Source organism: Oryctolagus cuniculus, chromosome 10, assembly GCF_964237555.1.
Source record: "Oryctolagus cuniculus chromosome 10, mOryCun1.1, whole genome shotgun sequence".
NCBI lineage: Eukaryota > Metazoa > Chordata > Mammalia > Lagomorpha > Leporidae > Oryctolagus > Oryctolagus cuniculus.
The window spans coordinates 50262942-50288751 of record NC_091441.1 but is presented as its reverse complement, the minus strand read 5'-3'; the positions used below and the strand labels follow the sequence as shown (position 1 = coordinate 50288751).

General features: G+C 38.5%; 1 long non-coding RNA gene across 3 annotated transcripts in view; it reads right to left on the bottom strand.

Annotated features, from left to right (window-relative positions):
- Positions 1-748: 748 nt before the first annotated feature.
- LOC127492300 (uncharacterized) overlaps positions 749-25810 on the bottom strand; it is a 76159-nt gene continuing 51097 nt past the window's right edge. For 2 of the 3 annotated variants that reach the window (XR_007921499.2, XR_007921500.2), the window contains 2 exons: positions 6601-6744; positions 749-1652 (listed from right to left, as the gene is read on the bottom strand). This is a non-coding gene — a long non-coding RNA (uncharacterized lncRNA). The remainder of the gene's footprint in view (positions 1653-6600; positions 6745-25810) is intronic. The other variant, XR_011379196.1, reaches the window with a different exon arrangement.

Sequence of the window (25810 nt, the reverse complement as noted above, 5' to 3'; positions counted from 1 at the left end):
CACTTGGACCATCCTCCACTGCACTCCCGGGCCACAGTGGAGAGCTGGACAGGAAAAGGAGCGACCGGGACAGAATCCAGCGCCCCGACTGGGACTAGAACCCAGTATGCCAGCGCCGCAGGTGGAGGATTAGCCTATTGAGCTGCGGCGCCGGCACTATATTGGCTTTTCATATGAATAATGTTTATATATGTATATATACAAATGTGTACATCTATATATATATACATTTATATTCTCATTATTTAAAAAAGCTGAATTGTATATATTTTAAATATTAATTGACATAAAAAACTAACAGCCACTGAACAATGGACAATAATTACTTGAGGCCATTCTCTTCGAGGCAGGTACTTGGGGCATCAGTTAAGATGCTGCTAGGATGCCTGCTTTCCGTATTGGGAGGCCTGGTTTTGAATCCTGGCTCCACTTCTAATTCCAGCTTCCTATTGATGTGCACTCTAGGAGAAAGCAGGTGACGGCTCAAGTAGTTGGGGTCCTGCCAACCACTTGGAAGACTCAGATTGAGTTCTGTGCTCCTGTTTGGCAGGCCTGGCTATTGTAAGTATTTAGGGAATGAACCAGCAGATGAAATCTCTCTCTCTCTTTCAAATAAATTTTTCAAAATATAAAAATTTAAAATTACATACTTTAATATGATGAAAGAATAAATAATACACAAGAGTTTGTTAAAATACTGTTTATTTTATAAACTTTTGTAAAAACCTTATACTTGTGTACCCTCGGTCTATGAAAACCATAAACTGCAGAACACTATTTCTGATAAAGTACTATAGTTATAGGTGAAAGAAAAATCTTCTCATAAGTTGTTTATTACTGTTTTCTACTAAAGCAACTTTACAAGCCACCCCCAAGAGTCTGAAGACGAATGGTTAGAGAGAATAGAGTGAGGTGGAGATGTTCAGGCATACTTTTGTAGGCAGGCCAGAGGCGAGCATTCCTGAGCAGTTGAACTCCAGGTTGAACTCATTGTCTTCAGCTAAGTTGCTACTTGCAGCTTTTTGTGGTTTAAGCCAAGGACATTTGTGAGCCAGACTGACCCATGTGCTGAGTACTTGCCGTTCATGCTATGCTCTTCCAGTGTCTTTGTGAAATGAAGCAATATTTCTGACAGCTGTTAAAAACATGTGAAGCAGCCTTCAGCTGTGAAAGGTAACTGAAATGTCTCTGATGAATCTACGCTGAGGTTGCTGTCTAGGTTGTGAAGGAAGATGCCATCTACATTGTAGAAGCAGGTTAAGAACTGAGAAGCAAGAATCGCTGAAGGTGTTCCCAAGTCATTGTAAATTTATGTCTGGGTTTCTTTTTTTTATCAGTTTGATATTATTAATAAGTGTTTCAGTGAAAGTCTTCTTTAAATATCCAGGTTCTTCGCAGTTTTCTACAAAAAATTGTAATGAAGAGTTCAAGAAGTTGTGATCCCAGAGGCCAGCAGAGTGTTGATAGCAGAAAAAGTGAGGGCTCCCCAAGGGAAAAGTCGATCAGAGGACTGGAGTTGGGGACACTGGTTTCTATTGCCCCTTCAAGAGAAGACTCTAGTGATCTGGTATCAGGCTTAGGGTTTGATTTTACTGGATGCAGCAATAGCTTTCCTTCTTGTTCCCAGATAGTGTGGTGCAGCATGCTAGGTCCTTGGAACACAGAATAAACAAGATACAGTCATTATCCCAAAGGTGGTGAAATTTTCTTGATTGATTTGACATTCCTTTTTCAAAAAATTATTTGAGAGGCTGGGAGAGAGGGCACTCCTATCCAGGCATCAGCTGACTCCCTCCCCAGATGCCCACAATGACTCCCAAACCTCAGCTAGGGAGAGGGCAAGGTAGAAAGAAATGTAATCTGGATCTCCAATGTTGGTGGCAGGAACCCAACTACTTGAACCGTCACTGCTCCCTCCCAGGGTCTGTACTAGCAGGAAGCTGAAATCAGGAGATAGAGTAGGGAACTGAACCAAGTTACCCCAGTGTTTTCACTCTGCTATCTTTTTTTTTTTTTTTTTTTTTTTTTTTTTTTTTTTTTTGACAGGCAGAGTGGACAGTGAGAGAGAGAGACAGAGAGAAAGGTCTTCCTTTGCCGTTGGTTCACCCTCCAATGGCCGCCGCGGCCGGCGCGCTGCGGCCGGCGCACCGCACCGATCCGATGGCAGGAGCCAGGAGCCAGGTGCTTTTCCTGGTCTCCCATGGGGTGCAGGGCCCAAGCACCTGGGCCATCCTCCACTGCACTCCCGGGCCACAGCAGAGGGCTGGCCTGGAAGAGGGGCAACCGGGACAGAATCCGGCGCCCCGACCGGGACTAGAACCCGGTGTGCCGGCGCCGCTAGGCGGAGGATTAGCCTAGTGAGCCGCGGCGCCGGCCTTCACTCTGCTATCTTAAATGCTAGGCCAGACATCTGTCCAGCCAAACTTTGATGATCAAGGGAATTTTGATTTGAAGGACATTTGTTATGCAGCTATTTCAAAATATGAAATGATTATCTCAAAGTAGCAATAATGGTCACCATAAAACCCATCCTAACCTCTGATCCTCTTCCCACTCCACATTGTTCCATACTCAGAAATGAGATGGGGCCAAAAGTGAGGGAATGGCAATTATTTTTACTGTTAAAAGCTTAAAATGGGTCTGGTGCTGTGGCACAGCAGGTTAACGCCCTGGCCTGAAGCGCCAGCATCCCATATGGTTCGAGTCCCAGCTGCTCCACTTCCAATCCAGCTCTCTGCTATGGCCTGGGAATACAGAAGATGGCCCAAGTCCTTGGGCCCCTGCACCCACGTGGGAGACCTGGAAGAAGCTCCTGGCTCCTGGCTTTAGATCGGCGCAGCTCCGGCCGTTGAGGCCATCTGGAGAGTGAACCATCAGATGGAAGACCTCTCTCTCTCTCTCTCTCTCTCTCTCTGCCTCTCCTCTCTCTGTGTAACTCTGACTTTTAAATAAATAAATAAATCTTTTTAAAAAAAGATTAAAATGTAATAGCTGGTTACTAAAGCATGCAAATATGTTGTAAATGACTGTTTCAATGTAACTACATGTAAATAAATAACTACATTAAATTGTAAGCAGAAAACTTTCTTAGTTTCCTAAAACTTATAGGCTTCAATAGAAAAAAGCAACTTTCAACTGAGTATCTGGGCTGTTTGGTAGGAATTATCCAGAGTTGTGGTTTCCAGCAAGTGCTATTGTCTACTGCAAATAGTATTAGGTCTAGACTCAACTAACCAAGAGAAGCAAGTATCACCCACAATTTATCTTGCTTGATTTGATAAGGATCCTAGGTGAGACTAGAAACTGATTTGTTGACTTGGCCAATAATTTCTGCAGGGTTACTTTTTGCCTAGATGTTGAAATTCTGATTTAGATGCTAAAATATATTTGTCCCTCTTTTGAATCCATTACACCAAGGCACACACTCTGATTTGTACACACATGTCTGGACATGTCCTGTATTAAACTCAGTGACCCTGACAGTTCTTCTGTTTAGGGAGATGTGATATTCCTGTCAAACTTCTCATCTTTCCAATGCAGCAATCTGCCTTGTGTGAGTTGAGGAACATTAGTGTCCTGAGTTTTCAGAAAGCATTTCATGGAAAACAGTGCTCACTGGTTAAATGACTTTAGCACACTTTCCTCTAAATTATGTGGAATGGATTCATTTACTCTAATACTTCTCAAAACTTTGAATAAGAAAGAGAGGGTAGTGAATGAGCTCTGAGTCTTAATTGAGAATTAACTCTGTCCCTTAGTCACTTTGACCTTGAGCAAAATATTGAAATCTTTCAAGAATATTATGCACTTATCTGTAAAATGAGAATACAAATATCTATGTCACAAAACTGATTAGTGCATTAAAAAAGATCAAATTCTAAAGCAGTATTTTGGCCAATTTTTAGATGTATTTTGTATCATCATGATTCTATCCAATTTAGAATATATCTTTGGCATACCAAAAACATAATCCTAATTTTAATGCACAAACAAAGCAACAGTCTTGTTGTTGGTTTTTAATTCTACTTAATCATTCTATTATATACCCCACTGAAATCACACAGCAAGTCTCCAGGAATTATCTGAGCACTTCATAGCCTTTTTTAATGTCACCTTTGGATTATACTGGTCATTGATTTTTCTATTGGAATTCTATAGACCTTTAAATGGCCCTGCACTAATGACGCCAAGGTGTTTTAAAATATTGGAAGGGTAAACCTATTCTCCCCACAAACAATGCATACTCTGGCTAAGGAGCTGAATCTCATCAGAGGCACTGTCCTTTGTTCTCATATTACAGGGAGACTAGCTGAGCTGCATCATTTGCTACTCAAGAGTCATCAGGATATCTGAGCTCTGAGTTTCCTTATTTATTGTCAGATCATCCATCTTCATCAGAGTGCAATAAATATCCCTGTAGAGGTCACTATCTTGGAGATACCTCAGGTGTTAGTTTCAGCTCAAGAAGAACTTGGAGTAAATCATATCTTTTCTGCTCTTTAGAATCTTTCCAGTCTGTTTCATAAGAGATCACATTTCAGTAGTAAAGCATGCTTTTAAAATAGTATTTGGTAAGCATGCCCTCAGCAAAAAAAAGAAAAAAAAAAGAATTGTGACTGTAGATAAGAAACCTAGTGATACACTATGGTTCACCTCAGCTTTCTCTTGCTAAACCATTAAGTGTTACCATCTTCAAAGTTATCATAGTGAGGGTTTGAAGGCTGGGAACATATAAGTCTGATTCTTTTTCTACATAAGAGACTATATGAGATATGAAACATAGGTAAAAGCTAAATAAAGTAATTTTTGTTCCCTGTTGGACAATTACAACATTAAAATTGGAGAGTTCTATCCACCTGTGGGATAAATAGAATGTAATCAAGGTTTTCAGAGAAGCTAAGGGCTCCTTGTGATAGAATTATTGTCACTTCGAGTATACAAGTTATGCCAGTCTTAGTGTATTGAACATATGCCAAGCTCCAAAAAAAGCACAGAGACCTCTGTCCTCAAAATACCTATCTAATATGTGGGAACTGAAATTATAAAAGTCAAATACAAGGCAAAAAAGGGGTAGTACATACTGCAAATATTGCAGAAGCTCACAGAAGAATAGATACTACTAGGTTGTAGAGAGATAAAATGGTTTTATTGAAAGAAAGGAGTTTATTGGCAATTTCAAATGACAGTAATGTTAGATAGGCCAAGAAGTAGAGGAAAGGGATTTCTGGAAGCAAAAAGGAAGTTGCAAATGGCAGAGTGAAGGAATCACAAAGCATTATTGTGACTGAAATGAATTATCAAAATAATGATCTTTTTTGAATAGTTAGTTTGAAGCATGTTGAAGAAACTCTGAATCTATTCTTTGATGTTGATAGAGCATGGATGATACTACAGATTCTTTTGTTACTAAATCACAGTTAGGAAACAAATATTCAGATAGACAAATTGGGTAGTTTAATGTAGGTTTTGTTGGAAATGAAGAATAAGGAGTGATATAACTGGACTGGTCTGATGGTGAGTTTCCTAAGAACTTGGAAGTGTCACAGCAGTGTGGAGGAGAGGAGATAAGTAGAGGCATATTAAAAGGAAGATCTGGCAATGCATGGATAATATCCTCAAATTCTTAGAAAATGTAGTTTGGCAATGATATGAAGAAAGAATTATACTGGATAGTTATATGAAATTTTCTAAAATGTATGGGTCCCAGAATTATACTTAAGTAATCCCAGTTTTTTTCTTGCCAAAAATATCTTAAGAAAATTATTACATTAACTGTACCTAAGTTTTTCTAAATCTAAAATGAGAATAAAGTTGTTTATGGGGGGATTTGTTACAAGCTAACATGTAAAATGCCCAACAAGTGTCTGACATTTAGTAGGTACTCACAAAAAGTATTAGCTCCAGGGGCTGGTGTTTTAAGCCACTGCCTGGGATACCAACATCCTATATGAGCACTGGTTAGAGTCCCGGCTGCTCCACCTCTTATCCAGCTCCAGGCTAATGCACCTGAGAAAGCAGCAGAAGATGGCCCAACTGGTTGGAGTCTTGCCACGCATGAGGTGGACCCAGCTGGAGCTCTGGATTCCTGGCTTTGACCTGGCCCATTGTGGCCATTTTTGGAAGTGATGCCAGTGGAAGATTACTCTCTTTTCTATCTCTTTCTCTTTCTCTGGTGTGTGTGTGTGGGGGGGGGGGTGGGTGTCCTCTTTCTGTAACTTTGTATTTCAAATAAATAAATAATTTTTTAAAAAATATTATATCCATTTCCACTTAAGCAATCCTAAAACACCCCACAGGGAACTGGAAACAAGGAGCTAGAAATCAAGTTCAAGTTTACTAGCCAGACATGCAGTTAGCCACTGTCCACAAAGAGGTGTTAAATGGCTTACTGAATCACAGTGAGCACTTGATAAATACTAGCTGTTGTTATTATTATTGTTAAAAATGGTCAAAATGTGAGAGGAAATCCTGAAGAGAGCAATGTTGTGGCTATGAAGTAGAAAAGGTAAGAGGTAACCTCCAGTATCCTACGTTGCAAAAAATTAGGATAAAGACTGCAAAATCATCTTAACAATTAAAAGTTGTCGGTGGCAAAAGTACCTGAGTTTCCTAATTGCCATCTGTACTCAGGATTCCATTTTAACTTAGTAGTGAAACTGTGATGCTCTTCTAAACACATGGGCTGTTTATGATATGTGAGTTTTTTGGCATTACCAAAAATAACTCTTCAACAGATATTCCAACCTAAAACAGAAGGAACAGTGAATCAGGGTCCTTAAAATAAATGCATCTGGCAAGCTATTTGAACATAGGCAAAAGTAGGAAACTATGAATTAACAAAAAATACAATTCCCTATGATGATTTTTAATAAGCCAAACACCAAGTATTGGCTTTTCCTTGTGTTGTAAAATGAATAAACAGTTTTGCAATGGCCTGAAGGCTTGGATAGAGAGAATAAATAAATTATTGACACATCACGAATAGACAATTCTCCATCCACTGTTGAGCTTTTCATTCTTTGTGGAGCAGATGGTCTAAATAAAGCAGCCAAAAATAACAGGTGGGTTTTATCACATTAAGCCACTGAAAACACTAAGCATCTACAGTTTAAATCATGTTCAAGGTATTAAGCTTAAAACAATTTTTGAAAATAATATTTTATATATGTACAACACCTTTGTCCATCTTAAATGATAAGTCAAAACACATGGACCTCTGTGTATATGAACATGTATTTAGAATCAAGGGAGACAAATTGGAAGAAACAGCTGCTCTGTATAGAAATGGTTTAACGCAAGGCTGTTAAGCCATGTTGATAGACTCTAAGTGACTTGGATAACACCAACTCTTCCGGGACAGACAAAGCTTGGGTCTAAGTCATTGCAGCCATAAATCTGGCAGTCTCATGTGTCCTATACATCTCTATCTACCATATGGAAGGCAACTACAAAGAACTGAAATGCATTATTTTGCTATATTTTGTCCTATGCCAGCTACAGTTAGAATTCAAATTGCAGTCCTGTAACACATATATTGCATTCTAGTTACTTGTCTTGTTATGTGTGTCTCATAAGTCAAGGAATTAAAAAGGGTCTATGAAGCAGAAAGAGATAAAGAGAAATGTATTCCTAGGTCATCGATGGGAGAGATACTGTAGCTGTGTTCAAAGAATGCTGCTTTATCTACAGTATTCCTTTTTAATGAAATGCCTTTGAGGACTAGAGTTTTAAAAAGTGAAAATTAAATCTCCTTAAGTTTCTTCCCACTTTCCCTAGAACATCCATTTTTAACATTTTCAAGAATAGCCTTCAGAATCTGTGTATGTATATCAACATTTAAAGAAATGTTAAAATCATTAACCCTACACCAAATATAAGAATGTTTTACTTTTGTTTTGTAAAACATCTTCATCTTTAATTAATTCAAAATCATAGGCACTTTCCTGAGTATAAAAACCTGAATTATATAGAGAATAGAATCATGTCATTTAAAGTTAACAACTTGCTTGAAAAATAAATTCCTGTTAGCTCATGGACTCCTTTCATCATTATTGCACATAGAGATCTACTTCATGCTATTAAATAGATACCCTTTCTTTAAATATATCCTAATTTATTTAATTATTTCCAAAAGGAAAGATATTTGTTACTTCCAATTGCCACTAAAAGAAAACTCCACTTAATGCCCTTGTTTTTCTGTACATCTATGTACAAAATCATGCAAGTATTTCTATGCAATTTAGTGTTAGAAAAAATTTTATAGATCAGTAACTAAGATTTTGTATTTCATTACTTTTTGGAATAACCATTTTAAAAGTTCTTCAGTTTTCTTTCATTTTCTGTAAACCACAGTATTTTTTCCCTCTTTACATCAACTATTTATTTGTTTAGGGGACTACTATGACTCTTATTCATTCATTATATGCTGGCTACAATTGGGAATCAGTTAATATGAACTTTTGTTGATAGTACATCATCTGTGCCACAGTGCTAGCCCCCAAAATTTACTATTTTATTTTTTATAAGATTTTTAAATTTTATTTATTTGAAAGAGTTATAGAGAGAGGTAGAGATGGATAGAGAAAGAGAGAGAGAGAGAGAGAGAGAGAGAGAGAGAGAGAGGTCTTCATTTGCTGGTTCACTCCCCAAATGGTCACAACAGCTGGAGCTGAGCCCATCTGAAGCCAGGAGCCAGGAGCTTCTTCTAGGTCTCCCACATGGATGCAGGAGCCTAAGGACTTGGACCATCTTTTACTGCTTTCCCAGGGCACAGCAGAGAGCTGGATCATAAGTGGAGCAGCTAGGACTCGAAACAGCACCTGTATGGGATGCCAGTGCTTCAGGCTAGGGCTTTAACAGGCTGCACCACAAGCTGGCCCCTAAAACCTATCTTTAATAAGCTCAATGCAAGTATGGCTGTATGTAAAAGAAAAGGACATAGTGGAATTTTAATATTGATGTGTAAGCACTCTTCAAAAGTTAATGAAAATGGCATTAAAATAAGATTATTTTGGTGATAAAACATTTGAAATGCAAAATGGTTTTTCATAATACACATTTTTCATCATTATTTGAAATATCTCATAATTGGTTCAGAGGCAATTTCTGCCTAATTTTAAAACTTGGTACTTGGATAGTTATAATGAGGTTATATAAACAAGGAAAACATAGAAATGAGAAAAATAAGGAATTCAACCCCTGAAGAAGATCATAAACAAGTGGAAGGTAAGATAACTTTTCTATATGTAGAATATAGAGGTAATATCTAGTTATGGGTGTTAATGAGCTACCTCAAGCCTTGTCTCCCAAGAATCAAATAGAAATAGAAATAGACACAAGGGAAGCAGGTAGGAACAGACTAGAACTAGCATCCAAGCAGGACAGGCTCATATCAGAGGACACAACAAAGAAGATTTGGAACACAGAGTTTCTTCAAGTTCTTAGTGCAAATTCTGACTTTTCAGGCTATTTTTATATGGGCTTTGGACTCAGTGATTCAAATGTAGGTAGGGAAAGAGAATTGTCCCCCTATAGTGAGCAGTTGAGGGGGACAGGAATCACATTACTCCACAGCACAGAGGAAGAGCCAGACCTGGAACAGCCCTCTTGATTCACCCAACTGATCTCTTCTTAGCTGGAACTGCATTGTCTAGACCCACAGAATACTTTTCTCGTAAGTAATATCAGCACTAACGCTAAATATTTACTGAGGATTGTCTGTTTGGGTTTTTCTAGTCTAGACTATGTGATGGTTTTGTAGATTCACACACAGATGCACACTTATACATAGTATAATGAAAATGACTGAGGAAGGGGCTAAGTTCTTTTGATCTACATAATTTGCATTCTACAAACTTGAAGCCTGTTGAAGCTAGCTATTCTTGACCAGTCAAGCTGGGTTCTCAAGGATTATTTTGGTTCATTTGAGTTTGTGTTATACTTTTTCTGTGTTTATACTTTCTCCACATGTTTAAGAAAATTATTGTTTTTTTTTTATTTTTTGTGATTGGCTTATTTCACTTAAAATAATGTCTTCCAGGTTCATCTATGGTGTTATATATGGCAGGATTTCCTTCTCTATTAAGATTGAATAATATTTCACTGTATACATATACTGTGCAATATATATAGTACCTAAGATAGTCCAACTTGTAGAAGCAGAGTGGAATGGTAGGTGCCAGAGTATGGGGATATTAGCTTATGGGGATATGCAATTATGGGGAGTTGTTCAATGGGAATAATGATTTAGATATGCATATGGAAACATCTAGAGATCTGCTGCAAAGAATTATGCTTATAGGTAATAAAACAGCATCATGGACTATGGATTTTTTGAGTATAGTCCTTGGTAAGTATACTTACCATAAAGAAAATAAACAACAACAAAGCACAAAGTTATAAAAGGAAAATTTTTGAGGTGAAAGATATGTTTATTACTTCAATTGTTTGATGGAGATAGATATAGACATATTCTAAGCAATTAAATATGATACAATACATATTTAGTTTTTATACATCAATTATATCTCAATAAAATTGGTAATAAAATAATAAAGCAATCTGTCCTTATGCATAATCATGTATTTATAAAAAGAAAAGGAAATGATTGGTAGCGAGAAAGGCAGAAATGGAGACATCACTGAACCTTGGAAAGGTAACTACTTTTCCCACATCAGATTTGACTAAGCTCATATCCACAGAGGTCTCACCACTGCCACGTGCTGACACTGGCATTTCATCCCTTTTTTGTATGTACGTTGAGGCAGGTGTATTTCCTATTTATTGTACCTCTAGTGCAAGTCTCTCCGACAAACTTGTGCTTTCCACTGACCACTCATATCTCCCTACTATTGAATACCCTGGGAGGCACTGGTGATGGCTTAAGTAGTTTGCTTCCTGCTACCAACATGGGAGACCAGAGAGTATTCCTGGGTCCCAGACTTAGGACCAGCTCTGCCTCAGCTCTTGTGTCATTTGGGGAGTGAAACAATGAATGGGAGTGCTGTTGGTCTGTCTCGGCCTCTCTTTTTCTCAAACAAACAACATGCTTTAGAAAAACATCAACCCTTCACCTTTTGTACCACAATGTGCAGTACCTTCACATTCTCACATATATTAACAGTGCTTCCTCTGTAGCTTCCTTTCTTTTTTTTTTTCTTTCTCTTCCTCCATCTTTCCTTTCATGGTGGTTGAACATGTACTAGATAGTAAGATAACCTGGATTCAGTCTTGTCTTAAGCTATTCAACAGAAGTGAAATTTTTGATAATTATGTTTCTGAGCTTGTTTCCCTAGTAGGAAAGGTAAAAAGTTGTTCTTTCTGGGTGAGAATTATATGCGATAATGCACATCAAATGGTTGGCACAGTATCTGGCACAAATTAGCATTCAAACATTAGTCATGTCATTTGTTATTGTTGTTAACATTAAGAACCACTGTTTCCTAGACATTGTGAAAATTACTGAAATACAGAGTTAAATATTTAATAAATAAAATAAAGTCCTTTGAGAAATGTAAAATCTGCTCAATGTTTTCATCCAGATTTTATTCCTATGCTGTTGCAAATACCTGGAAAGGCTCCTAGCCACTTTCTTATCCGCAAAAAACTTCATTTCTTTAAATTTATTTGAGAGGAAGAGTGAGAGGAAGAGAAACAGACATATACACACATGCACAACACACACAAAAAGAGAGATACCTCTCACCTGCTGCTTCACTCCTCAAATGCCTACAATGGTCAGTCAGGTAGAAGCCAGGATCTAGACCCAACCACTTGAAGCATCCCCCCTGCCTCCTAGACATGCACTAGCAGGAAGGTTGAATCAGGAGCAGAGCTGGGACTTGAACACAGACACTCACATATGGGATGTGATCATCCCAAGAACATGAGGCTAATGCCCACTGCTACTTTTTTTGACAGGCAGAGTTAGACAGAGAGAAAGAGAGAGAGAAGTCTTCCTTCCATTGGTTCACCCTTCAAATGGCTGCTAGGCTGGCACGCTGCGCGATCCAAAGCCAGGAGCCAGGTGCTTCCCATGCGGGTACAGGGCCCAAGTGTGGGGAGCAACTCTGACTAGACTGTTACTGGAATTAAGACTTATTCTATGCATCTGCTCTCCCACAATATGGCGCTGGGAGAGGAGGAAACAGCTTCTACACAGCTGCCTCCAGTTCAACCAATAAACAGCAGGACCTGCTCCTGATTGGAGGAGAGCAGCGTACTCGGCGTGTGGGTAGCAGAGTTGGGATTGGTGGAAGAGGACTATAAAGGAGGAGAGAGACAACATGCACCAGGAACATCTAAGGGGAACATCTATCTGAAGGAACACCTGTGCAGCCCCCGAGAGAGCCGGCCGGCGGTGTGCTGCTCCCCCGCGGAAGTGGGGAAAGTGGCAGGGGGAACCGCCCTTCCACGGAGGTGGAAGGGACGGTAGCCAACCCGGGAAGAACCAGCAGCAAACCCGGGGAGGGCCGAGCAGCCAAAAGAACAGCGCAGGGTCCTGTGTCATTCCTCCACAAAGAGGGGGAGCGACACCCAAGCACTTGGGCCATCCTCCACTGCCCTCCCGGACCACAGCAGAGAGCTGGACTGGAAGAGGAGCAACCGGGACAGAACCACGCCCCAACCAGGACTAGAACCCCGGGGTACTGGCCCCGCAGGCGGAGGATTAGCCTAGTGAACCGTGGCACCGGCCAACTTTTTGTTTTTTTTTTAAACAGAAAGAGAATATCCCATGTGTTTTGCTCATATTTCAACACTTTGTACAGTAAAAGCTCACATTGTAACATGTGTGAAGTGGTCAAAGCTAGCCCCATGTTTTGGGTCTCATTCTAACTGCTGACTTGTACATGCCATCATTCTCTTACATGCACAAAGAATAGGTTCTTTTTTCTCCTATGATTGTACTTCTGGCATCAGGGAAGTGATTCTTTCTGGGATAAGATGATTGGAAGAATTGGAAAAATAACCCTATATTCTTAGTTCTTACAACTAGTTTACTCTTTGGCCAGCGCCACTGCTCACTAGGCTAATCCTCCACCTGCGGCGCCAGCACCTCGGTTGGGGCATCCCAGTTGGGGCGCCGGATTCTGTCCTGGTTGCTTCTCTTCTGGTCCAGCTCTCTGCTGTGGCCCTGGAGTGCAGTGGAGAATGGCCCAAGTGCTTGGGCACTACACCCGCATGGGAGACCAGGAGGAAGCACCTGGCTCCTGGCTTCAGATAGGTGCAGTGTGCTGGCCGTAACAGCCATTAGGTTGAGTAGGTTGAGTGAACCAACAGAATGAAGACCTTTCTCTCTCTCTCATTCACTAACTCTGCCTGTCAAAAAAAAAAAAAAAAAGAGAGAGAGAGAAAGAAAAAGAAACAACTAGTTTGCTCTGAGAACATAATCATTCCCAGAGGAAAAAGATCACTCCTCCTCATGGCTGTCTATGAAGTCTTCATAGCTACAGAATAGTATAAAAGTTTGGATTTAAACTTCTTTGAGAGGCTTTAAGTTCAGTGGTTGAGTGAAGGCATTTTGAAATGCTACTCTCTTTTTTCTAAAACCAACTGTGAACAATAAGACATAAAAATAGAAAAACCTTTCATCGCCGAGAAGCAAGGAATTTTTCACAACCTCACCTACCATACACCACAACAACCCCACTTATATCACGAAATCATTCAGTCTGTTGGGTCTCAAAGAAATTGAAAACAGCGTGATAATGCCAGAAAAGATATAGGGTACATATGAGAATTCAAAGAAGAATTTATAAGACATGGATAATAAAAAAATTGAGTTGACATGACTCAGAAAAAGTTTAAGAGAAAATTAAACCATGACAGATGTGAAAGTCATATGAAGAATAATAATAAAAATGATTATTTGAAAATTCCCAGATATGAAAGATATGGAGATCCAGTAACCCATAATTGATGTTCCTGAAGAATAATGTGGAACAAATGGAACAGTTAAAGAGCAAAGCAAGCTCATGAGTGAGAATGGTTCAGAAATGAGAAAAAAATCTGAAATCTTCAAATTGAAAAGGCACAACCTATGACTGAAAAATTTAAACAGAATCATCTAACCCATTTTTTAAAATTTACTATAATTTAACAATTCATTCAAAGATAATGAGGGCTATGATCCATGTGTATCTTATCCCACCCCCAAAATTCATATGATGAAATCCAGACCCTCCATGTGATCATATTAGGATTGGGGGCATTTGGAAAGTAATTTTGGTCATGATGGTAGACTCCTTGTGAGTGAGCTTAGTGTATAATCAAAAGGCCACTATGTTCTTAGAATTGCATCTATGAACTACACGGAATCTATTCTCTGTAATTTTTGAAGATTTATTTATTTATTTGAAAATAAGGTACACAGAGAGCAACAGAAACAGAGAGAGAGATGGAGAGAGATCTCCCACCTGCTAATTCCTCCCCAGATGTCCTCAATGGCTAGGGCTGGGCCAAGCCAAAGGAACCAAGAGTTTCATTTGGGTCTCCCTCATGGGTGGCAGGGGCCCAAGTAATTCCCAGGCCATTTGCAGGGATCTGTACTGGAACTGAAGCAACCAGGACATGAACTGGTGCCCATATGAGATGCTGGCATCCTAGGCAGTGGCTTTACCTACTGCATCACAGCACTGGCCCTCTTTCCCTTTATATTAATATGACGTTAATGTGAAGATTGATGAGAGTTAACGAATGTTAGAGTTGGTCACCATTGATGATGAATATTGGAGTAATTATCACCCATTTGCTGTGACCCCAGTGATCTAATGTACTAATAAATTCCTTAAATATAAAAATATTAAAAATAAATATAATAAAACAGGAAAAATAAAAACATGATAGCGGGTCCAGAGTTGTCACAAAGCAGATTAATGTGCCATCTGAGATGCTGACATCTTATGTAACTGTTGGTTGGAATCTTGGATGGTCCACTTCCAATCTGGTTCCTGGGAGAATGCACCTGGAAAGATAGCAGATGGCCCAAGTGCTTGGGCCCTGCCACCCATAGGAGACCCAGAAGAAGTTCCTGTCTCCTCGGTTTGTCCTGGCCCAGCCCCAACCAGTCCAACCAGTGCAACCATTTGGGGAGTGAAACAATGGATGGAAGATCTGTGTGTGTGTTGTGTGTGTGTATGTGTGTCCCCATCCCCCATAACTCTGCCTTTCAAATAAATACAATATTTTTTTCTTTTTTTAAAACTTTTATTTAGTAAATATAAATTTCCAAAGTACAGTTTATGAATTACAATGGCTTTCCCCCCCCATAACTTCCCTCCTACCCACAACCCTCCCATCTCCCGCTCCCTCTCCCATTCTATTCACATCAAGATTCATTTTCAATTATCTTTATATACAGAAGATCAATTTAGTATATATTAAGTAAAGATTTCATCAGTTTGCACCCACACAGACATAAAGTGTAAAATACTGTTTCAGTACTAGTTATAGCATTAATTCACATTGAACAATAAATTTTAAAAAGGAAGGGGGGAGGAGGCTGGTGCTGTGGTGTAGCATGTAAAGGTGCCTCCTGCAGTACCGGCATCCCATAAGGATGAGGGTTCAAGTCCCAGCTGCTCCACTTCTGATCAAGCTCTCTGCTATGGCATGGGAAAGCAGTGGAAGATGCCCCAAGTCCTTTGGCCCCTGCACCCATGTGGGAGCCTGAAAGAAGCTCCTGGCTCTTGGTTTTGGATCAGTGTAGCTCCGGCCATCTGGGGAGTGAACCAGCAGATGGGAGATTTTTCTATCTCTCTTTCTCTATCTCTCTCTGCCTCTGCTTCTCTGTAACTCTGCCTTTCAAATAAATAAGTAAGTAAAGCTTTAAAAAATAAAGAAAGAAAGAAAAAAGAAAATGATGTTGGAGATACTGCTTTGTCTCGTTTCATTCTCCCCTATGTGAATGTGGATAAAAGGATAATAAGGCAATCTAGGAATAGCACCCTAACTAGACACACACTGTCTCTGCTGGCATCTTAAACTAGGACTTCCAGCCTCCAGAAGTGTGGTATTTTTGTTTTAGCTGCCCAAAACTAAGATAATAAGTAGGTGTCAAGAAAAGCAAATAGTGTACAAAGCCTCAAAAGTAGGTTGGATATAGATGTTTCTAAGGCAGCTTTCAATTCCTGGAGACTGTAATCAATATATGCAAAGTTGCACCAGAGTGTTCCATTAGTTTGTACTGCCCAACTCCTATTCAAATTAAAGGCAACAAACATTTCCAACAAGTTAGCAACTTTGTTAACAGCTCCCAGGCCAAAGTACTCTCAGCTTGTAAACTACCTGCCTGAGGAGAGATGAAGCATTATAAAAACTCAGATATGGAGAAGACAGCATAAAAACATTGGTTGTACATAGTGAATAAGTTAAACACAGAATCATAGTAATTATAGTTTCAAAATAATTAAATTCAAATCTAACAAGGTTGGAGAGGAACTAAGAATAAAAAGGAAATGAAGCAGTAAGTCTACTCTTTTTCTAGATCACCATAAGTCCACTAGGAACTTCGATGTCAGTTTAAATATTGATCACAAAATCATACTATTCTGTCTAGTTTTGCATGTGCACTTGTATATTTGAAATTTTACTCAATACAAATTTTGTAAAGACTCAGCTTGGAAGTTAATTTATAAAAGGTTTGGTGTACATACATTCCAAGAACCTGTTAAAATTATACCCAAGTTTACCATAAAATAAAATCTCCTCTTCTTCTGTCTAGATTGAACTGTTTTCCATATTAATAACAAAAATATTACAGTAAATCAAGGATGGAAATTATTTGTATAGCTTTTCAATTACAGAGGTGAATTTTATATAAATATTTTCATCAGAGAGAACTGGATTGCAAATCTTGCTCTCATTTTTTGAAATTGGTTTTCATTTGATTTAAAACCAGAGCACTTCAATGACAAAATAACAAGAGAAGTAAAATTATGATGGTTGAGGTTGAGTAGGCAGGTGGATTTTGATGTGGTATCTGAAGCTAAAACTCTATTACAAAACTCAGATGATTCTATTTGTTTTGGTTGAATTGCCAAGCACTTATTTACTTCTCATGAGCAAACTGTTTCATTACTATATTACAGAATTTTAGTCATGCCCAACAACTTCTTGTGCACCAAAGAGAATGAAAGAGCTGAATAAAAAGAATAAAGACAAAGCAAATTGTCCCTCCTTTACAAAACCATCTAAAGCTCATTTAGTCTTGCTCATTAGCTAACACAGTATCACAAACAGAAGGCAAGAAGAGCCTAAAGTGACATTCTGAGGTTATATAATGATCACATTCATCGAATGCTGAAATACGAACTTTATATTCCTCCCTTCTTTGTAGTTGAGCCATGAAAGGCAAGAATGTTGGAAGGGACAATTAATGACCTTATTGGATCTCAGAGTGGTCTAAGAAATGTAATTTCAAGGCAGAGAATGAGAAAAATATCCTATTGCCTACCTCTTCCAAAAGATTCTGTGAAATACAGAGTCCCTTTTATGTTTAGGCAATGATACAAATCATATATGTCCAAGTTCTCTAGGACAATGGCTTTTAACTTCTGGACTGTGGTTCTATTGAGCCATGAATAAATCAAGTGATCTATGAAAGTTCTACGTTTTATGGTTCTATATATAAGATGTAAAAGAAAGGAGCTACAGATTAAGAAAAAATCTGGAAATTCTTTATTGAATTAGTATTACAAAAGGCAAATATAGATATAATATAAATTTTTTGTAAAATTTGGGCCTCAAAGAAAATTTCCTAACATACTAAAGCAGGAAATAATGACTTGCTCTCTAACTTTTATAGACTCTACTTACTAGATTCCTTCAATCAAAATGACCTGATCCAAGTCATGCCTGAAAAATGGCAAATTTACAACCATCCTGTGGGCTGATTGTCATATTCTCTGATAATCCAAGTTGCATGCATAGCAGTAGAGGCCACAAGAGTGAACTCAGTTTGAATCTCAGTCTAATCTTTTCTAATCTCTCACTGTGCAACCAAAATGCAGTTACCATCTGTGGACTAGAATGCCACCTTTACATTCTTAATTAGTTACAGTACAGCACTGAATGACTCGTGGTAGTTTTCACTCCTCCTAGAATGATTCTCTTAGAAGCCAAGAAAAAGTAATGTGCTACTTTATTAGTTAAAGCTCTATAACTTTTTTGAGATTTATTTATTTATTTGAAATTCAGAGTTACACAGAGAGGAGAGACAGAGAGAGAAGTCTTCGATCTGCTGGTTCACTCGCCAGTTGGCTGCAATGTGCGGAGCTGAGCCAATCCGAAGCTAGGAGTCAGGAACTTCCTCTGGGTCTCCCATGCGGGTACAGGGGCCAAAAGACTTGAGCCATCTTCTACTGCTTTCTCAGGCCAAAGCAGAGAGCTGGACCAGAAGTGGACCAGCCGGGATTCGAACCGGAGCCCATATGGGATGCTGGTGCTTCAGGCCGGGCGTTAACCTGCTGTGCCAACCTGCTGTGCCACAGCACTGGACCCAAAGCTCTATAAATTAACTTGGAGAGTCACAGATATGAGTAAAAATCTAGAAAGCCCATCATACAGAGCTTTTCAAATTTCTCAACCAGAACACCTTTTGGGCTACATCTAAGGGAACACTGATTCACTATTTCCTTTCAAAGTAGTAATCAGTGAATAAAGGTCATTTTTTGACCTTCGAACCCTGTAATTAGGACTTCATGTTTGATACAAAGTTTCCCCATATTTTCGTGTTATGTTGACATGTTAGAATTTCAAGCCTAACTGTATTCATGGTACATTTTAGGAAAAAAATATAAAGACCACTTTTGTGGCAAAATGTGAACAAAATTGGCACTTTAAGATTAGATTATTGTGTATAGCTCTTATCTGTACTCTTGAGGAGCAATAGCTTTTCTACTTACTACTTGTTGAATTCTTTATGTAGTGGAGGGTTATTTGTGATTATGAAGAGTTGAAAGCATGTCATTGAAAAAAATCAAAGAAATATAAGAAAGGAAGGAACAGGGAGGTAGAAATGAGGGGAGAGGGAGGAGGATGGATGGGTAGGGTAGGGTAGGAAGTATTATGCTCTTAAAATTATGTATTAAATACATAAAATTTGTCCCCCTTATATAAATATTTTAAAAAAAAGAAAACATGTCTTCGGGGCTGGCGCCATGGCGCAGTAATCCTCTGCCTGAGGCGCCGGCATCCTATATGGGCACCGGTTCTAGTCCCAGCTGCTCCTCTTCCAATCCAGCTCTCTGCTGTGGCCTGGGAAAGCAGTAGAAAATGGCCCAAGTGCTTGGGCCCCTGTACCCATGTGGGAGACCAGGAAGAAGCTCCTGGCTCCTGACTTCCGATCAGCGCAGCTCCAGTCGTTGCGGCCATTTAGGGGGTGAACCAATGAAAGGAAGACCTCTCTCTCCCTCTCCTCTCACTGTCTGTAACTCTACCTCTCAAATAAATAAACAAATCAATAAAATCTTTTAAAAAATAAAAAAAAATATGTCTTCATGGAAAGCTAAAAAAGTATTGTTAACGGGTTCATTGCTTTTGGAAACACTAAATTTGATACTCTCATTTGTGCTCTTCAAATACCAAAACAAAATTATTAGCTCTCTATTTGTTTGCAGCTCAATTATGGTATAGATTAGTCATTTAAATGCCATATCTTAGGGCTAGTGCTGTGGCATAGAGGGTAAAGCTGCCGCCTGCAGTGCAGGCATCCCATATTGACGCCAGTACGAGTCCCGGCTGCTCCACTTCTGATCCAGCTCTCTGATATGGCCTGGGAAAGCAGTAGAAGTTAGCCGAAGTTCTTGGGCCCCTGCACCTGCAAAGGAGACCCAGAAGAAGCTCCTGGATCTTGGCTTCGGATAGGCACATCTCCAGTTGTTGTGGCCAATTGAGTGGATGGAAGACCTCTCTCTCTTTCTCTCTCTCTCTCTCTCTCACTCTCTCTCTCTCTCTCTGCCTCTCCTTCTCTCTCTGTGTAACTCTGATTTTCAAATAAAATAAACAAACCTTTTAAAAAATGTTATATCTTTTTAAAAATTTTTAAAGTACATAGTTTGATAGGAATGGGGAGGAAAAAGAAACCACAAATTAGTTAGGTTCTCCCCATGCCTGTGTTTGCTTTACTTTCTTACCAACTACAAGAATACTGTCTTTCCCATTCTCTCACCTCCTTCTGGTGGATTATATGTTGTTTTTCTACTAAGTCACACCAAGTAAATGAAAATGTGTTCTTCTTTCCCCATGTTATGATAATTTTCATGCATCTCTCACTTTGTGATATTAATATTTATTTTCAAGAAAAAATGTATACATGTGTATGTATACATGCCTACATTTGAATTGAATGTGGCAAAACGTCAAAAATAATAACAAAAAAGAAATTGTGTTATATAAACCAAAACCATTATCAGTGAAAGCATGTATGAAACTTTTGGATTAAAAGAAAAATTATATACACTGCATATTCAAGTAATAAGATAAGAAAATAAGGTGCAAAAAATATCCAAAAGAGTAACTAGCATTATACTACTATTTTCATCTTGATCCATAACATGGCATTCTCTACTGAGAAATTATCAAGTGGAAAGCCATAAAGCAGTCAGTTAAAATAGAATTTTCTCTAAACAAAGATGAGATTACAACAGAAATTGACCTAACTGGCAATCTTCTATGCCAAAGAATATAATTAATTACTTTTTGCTATTACTCTCTCTTTTTTTTCATAGACATTACTATAAACTGTGAACTAGTGGGGCTGCAATAGGTCAGGCATTGTTCAATGTTAATGCTGTCCATGAAATATTGCATTCTACTTTCAATAGCACTGAATGTAGTTGTTTTCCTTTAACAGTCTTAAATTTATTAGTGTATAGATTACCAGGTGAAATACACTTGTCAGTCCAGAAAGTTATTATCACCAACCTGCTACAAAGATAACACTGTTCAGATACTGACTTCATATATCTTTGTGACTGAATTGTTGTCCTTCTCCACTGTTTTGACTAATGAAGCCACCCTGGAAATACTCTCACATTGGTTTGAAACCTGATATTGATATACAGCAGAGCAACAAACCTTTGTGTTTATGAGTGCTGCACTGCAAAGATGCCTGCTAACTGTAATCTTTCCTCCAGGGAAAGCAACTATGGCACATCACAAATCAGCAGAACCTCTGTCCTCAAATCTTCTTCCTCCCTGCCTTCCTTCAACCTCCTCATTTGTTAGCCTAAGTTCAACAAGACCACATTTCAGTCCTTGCTTCTTGAAAGTAGCAAGTTTTAAACTTTTCAAAAATATTGTCATCATGAGCAAATAAGTTTTAGATAAGGTCATGGGGGTGGTTGTGCCATGATCATGGCATTGATAATACTTTGGATTTGCAAAACACACAGGCATGGTTATCGCAGTGTTACCTCTAATCAGACTGGGCATCTGGGAGAGTGACATACCCTAGTCACCCTAGATTGAGTGATAGTTACATAGTTTGCATTTATTTTTATCTTTGAAGTCTAGGAAAATGTTGTTTCCACCATGTCATTTGCAACTGCACAGCCATTTTGTTTCAAACAGCAATTTTTTCCATGAGAAAAGTAGAGAATTTTATAAAGGCTTACATAAGGAGACAATGGCACTGCGTGATTTGAGCATCATTATGTGAAGTATGAGAAAAAATCAGACTCATCTTTAAATCCCCTTTCAACTAGACTGTAACAAATGCCTAATACTTAACATTAGTAATACATTCCCACCAGCAAAGAATTATTTTTCATCAAGACCCCTGTTAAAATGCAAATTCTCCGAAAAGGCAGAAATTCAAATGATGGGGAGAGTCAATTTGTTAAACCTATTTTTTTAATGCTAGAAGAGAAGAAATTGAACACATTCAGGTGAGTGTTCAGTTTAGGAGGATTTCTATAAACATGTTCTACAAAGAGGACCAAGTCTGAGTGTTTTGTAATGGTAAAGTTTTTTGTTTTTGTTTTTGTTTTTGTGGGGAGGATTAGATTTGGCAACAGTACAACTATAATATGTGTTAGTTTTTTTATTACTGTTTTTTTTTAGTCTCAGATATTTTTCTTAGTGTTTCCTTAACCAAGACACTAGAAAGAGTAGCCAGGAAAATGACATTACCCATTGCAAATATTTTGTCTCTACTTCTTGCATCTACAGTCACCTACTACCTTTTTCAGTTACTCTTTCTATATATTTCTTGGCAAGTTCATTGTTCTGATGAGACATAGGCAAAAGGAACAGTTAAAGGATATTAGAGATGTAGAGTATTGATCAGTGTTCTCTAGATAAGCAGAAACAATAGCAAATGCATCTCTGGAATATTTATGTATGGAATTGTGTGTATGGAATTGGCTCACCGGTGATTAAGGAGGCTGGGAAGTCTCACCAACTTCTGTCTGCAAGTTGGGAAACCAGCAAGGCTGGTGGTGTGGTTTGTAGGCCGCTCTGAGGTCTAAGAGCTGGAGATAGAGGAATGGTTGCTGTGTAAGTCCTAGATTTTGAATACTTGGAACCAGGAGCTCCTATGTTCAAGGTCAGGAGGAGAACATTCAAGTTCAAGAAGAGAAAGTTTTTGCCCTTCTATTTTTGTTGTTGTTGTTAATCTATTCAGGCCTTCAAGCAACTTGTATAAAATCCATCTATGTTGGTGAGACTACATCTTTCGTACTTAAACAACTGAATCAAAGTCTTATCTCTTCCTCAGGAACACACCAGAAACAATGTTTTACCAAGTATCTGAGTATCCCTTAGCTGAACTTAACAACATTAACTATCATACTTCATGACTGGATTAAGCTAGAAGAAACAAGAGATCGAAGAAAAATGGTTATATCTCTGTGGAAATATTAGCAATTCTTAACCTTTTGAGTGACAGACGTCTTTACATAGTTAAAGAAGGCAGTAGTTTCTATCCCCAGAAAAATGCGTGTAACATACTAAAAAGTGTTAAGTAGATTTCTGAAAGGATTATGCAAGATCTGAACACCACATATATAAATTGCTAAAAGATCTATAGAAATCACATTAACAACTTTTGCACTAGATTTTCCAATGCATAAATGAAGCACATTAATCTTTTTATTATTGTAGTCACAGAACAAGCTACCATGCCTGAACATGTGGTAAGTACTTAACAATCAATTTCCAAATAAATAAATCAGAGTAATAGTTTACATCTATAAGAAAGATTAGGGGACTATCAAATGGGAAAACTTGAATTAATTTCAAGGGAAAAATGGTGCTGTTGGGAGATAATTTCCTTGGGCTTTCATTGCTTCTGGTTGATGTGGCATTCTAAGCAAAAGGAGTGCTTTACACATGCCTTAGAAGGTAGAGATTACGTGTTAAAGATAGAGGCCCTTAGAGAGTTTCAAGTCAGTGAAGTCTGCTTCCTCTCTCATGGACACATGTGTTCACATCCAGGGTAGTAATCTAATCACCCCTCTCTTGAGAGATTTGTTTTCATTGCAAAGAAAGTTCTTTCTCTGGAGAGGCATATGTGACAGCCACCTTATTTAAGTTCTGAGTCTCATAATTTGGGATTCCTCTCTTGTGACCTAAACCCACTGCACATGCAAGAAAACATCTGGCTTTCATCATGTCACCTTGTGGGGACTGGAGGGGAGGGGAGACTGGTGCTGAGATGCTCTCTGGCCTCTGTTTGTTTTTTTTTTTTTCTGGATTAGGCCTTTAATCCAGAGCTTTGTTTCTTTTGTTGATATACATGGCCCAGCATTTATGATGGGATTTTTCAACTTTCCCATAGTGTGAAAGTGGCACACATTCATTAGACACTGTACTTCAAATTTTGCTTTTTGATTTTTTTTCAGGGCGAACTATATGTGGTACAATACCCTTTCATGAAGCTGGGCATCAGCAGTGAGTCTCAGCTCCCAGTAGGCTCTGAAATCATGAGGGTAAACAGCAGGTACTCTACAGTGTACTATGTCGCTAAACTCCGATGTTTGGCAGGTTAAGTGCATTAAATGCATCTTCAGCTTTATAGTATTTTCAACTCTCTGTGGGGTTATTGGGCTCTAACCCCACTGTAAGTTGAGGACACCTATATTTGTAAATAAAACCATGGAACGCTAACCTGCTTTATGACTCTTAGGGATTATTGCCATTCTTTTACAGTCTCAGACATAATATGAAAGAAGCCAGATATTAATGGAGAAAACTCTGGATGATTTCATTTATATAGTACTCAGGAGGAGGAAAAGCTAATCTTCAGTGATAGACGTCAAAATGGTGTTTTTCTCTGGGGTCTGTTTGCTGAAGAGAAAAATGAAGGTGTCTTCTTAGGGTACTGAAAATGTGTACATATAGCTTTGGATGGTGGTTATATGAATAGAGAAGTTCTGTTGTCACCTACGATTTGTGCAATTTACTGCATGTATGCAAACAAGAAAAATGCTGTGTAACAAGAAGACCAATAGGAAAATGCACTTTGAATTCAATAATATAGGAAGATAGGTCTAAGAAGAGAGTATATCTTTCTAAAGTCTTTCTTCTGAGGTACACAACGTCTATGACCAGGCCCCCTGTTATGGAACAGAGTGGGCTGGACATGACATAGTTAACTTTTCTTGCTACCCAAGCTAGGGAACCTGGAAGGTGTTGTGATGATTCATTTTATATATCAATTTGGCTGTACCAAAGGGTGCTCAAAAACACTTTCACAGAAACACATGGTCCTGGTTGTTTCTGGGAAGGTGTTTTTGGATGAGATTAACATATAATTTGATGGCCTCTGAGTAAAGCAGACTGCCTGCCATAATATGGGTGGGCCTCATCCAATCAGTTAAAGGCCTGAGCAGAATTTTTAAAATGCAGCTTTGCCTGGGCAAGAGAGACTTCTCCAGTAGACTGCTTTCAGAGTTCACCTGCAATATCGGTTCTTCACGTCCTGTGTAAGACGGCCTTCAGACTTGAGTTAGAACACAGGATCGGCTCTCCTGGGTATCCAGCCTCTCAGCCTGGGTCTCCAGAGCACCACATAGATTTTATATCTTTTGGTGTCATAATTATTTGAACCAATTCTCTACAATAAATCTCTTTACATGCACACACACACAATCACTTTGGGTGTGCTTCTTTTGAGATATCTAACATAGACTGTCAACTCCAAAAGTTCTCTGTTGTCATCACTATACCTGATTATAAACTGTTGCCTTATGGTCATTACTCTCCCCAAATATGGCATAGAACCATATTCCAATGCTTACTATTCCCTATTTAAACCCCACTTTTCCTTCTAGTTCATCATTTCTGCTTATGCTAATTTTTACTAAATAATAAATGTGCTTAGATAAAGTCATGAAGCTAGTATTTTAAGACTATCATAAGATGGGGATAGAGAAAGATCAAAATCTGGGATGTCCTCAAAATGAATGACAACTTTTCAGAAATCATTATGATAATGGGCTCCTAAACCAGTCGACTTCTTAGATGTGCTATTTCTCCACTGAACATATAACAAGATATATTCATTCATTGATGAGGATTGAAAATATGTAATTCTGGCTTCCTGGGAATCTTGACCCTCTAATTATCATTGGCCTAATCTCTTAAAAGGATGAAATATAGAATACATTTATTTTAGTTAAGTATTATATTCAGCAATAACTCTAAAAATTTCTATTTAATTTCTAATTTACATAGTTTAAAATCCATGGCACTGAACACATTCCTTAGTATTTATTTTCTTCTTACCTGATTTTTCCTTAACTTTACAATAACCATCATGCACACAAAAGACTTTGGTTCCTATGGTGATTGTACAAATACACATCTT